Below are 681 nucleotides of genomic sequence, written 5' to 3'. Positions count from 1 at the left end.
GCATTTTGGTCACTAATTTCAGTGAAGGAAAAAAAGGTTTTCTTCAGCCAAAAATAGTCTCTGGTTTTAATTCAGAAAGTCTGACCTACGTGCTGCTGTCAGTATAGAACTGTACACAAGGAGCAGATAAATATAAGTCATTGCTGCTGCTCCACCTACATTGCTCCACTTACTACGTAGCACATATTAATTTTTGCCGGTCCTGGGTCTTGAACTCGAGGACTGGGCACTGTCCTTGAGCCTCTTTTTGCTCAAGGCAAGCGCTCTACCACTTGAGCCACAGCACCACTTCCAGCTTTTTCTGTGTATGTGGTACTGAGAAATCAAATCCAGGGCCTCATGCATGCTAGGCAAGCACTCAACCACTAAGCCACATTAGCTTTTTGCTTCTATTTTTCTCATCACAGGAATCAAAACTTCAGCTATTGACTCCCCATCCAAGCCACTGGGCACAATTCTCATCTTTTTCTTTTTCCTTTGGAGGAGGGGTCTATTTGCTTTTTCCCTTCTTTCCTTCTCGATGCTTCTTTCCCTCTTGACTGTCTGAGCACTTCCTCTTCACCATTCAAGCTTAGACTACTCCTCAGGCATGTTAGCCCACACTTGTCTCTAAAGTTTTGGTTCCCCAGTGGCTCGATGTACTTGCCATTTTCCCCTTTATTACGTTGGAAATATTTTGGA

Source organism: Dipodomys ordii, unplaced genomic scaffold (assembly GCF_000151885.1).
Source record: "Dipodomys ordii isolate 6190 unplaced genomic scaffold, Dord_2.0 Scaffold120, whole genome shotgun sequence".
Classification (NCBI taxonomy): Eukaryota; Metazoa; Chordata; class Mammalia; order Rodentia; family Heteromyidae; genus Dipodomys; species Dipodomys ordii.
The sequence above is the reverse complement of the archived record's forward strand: the minus strand, read 5'-3'. Positions refer to the sequence as shown.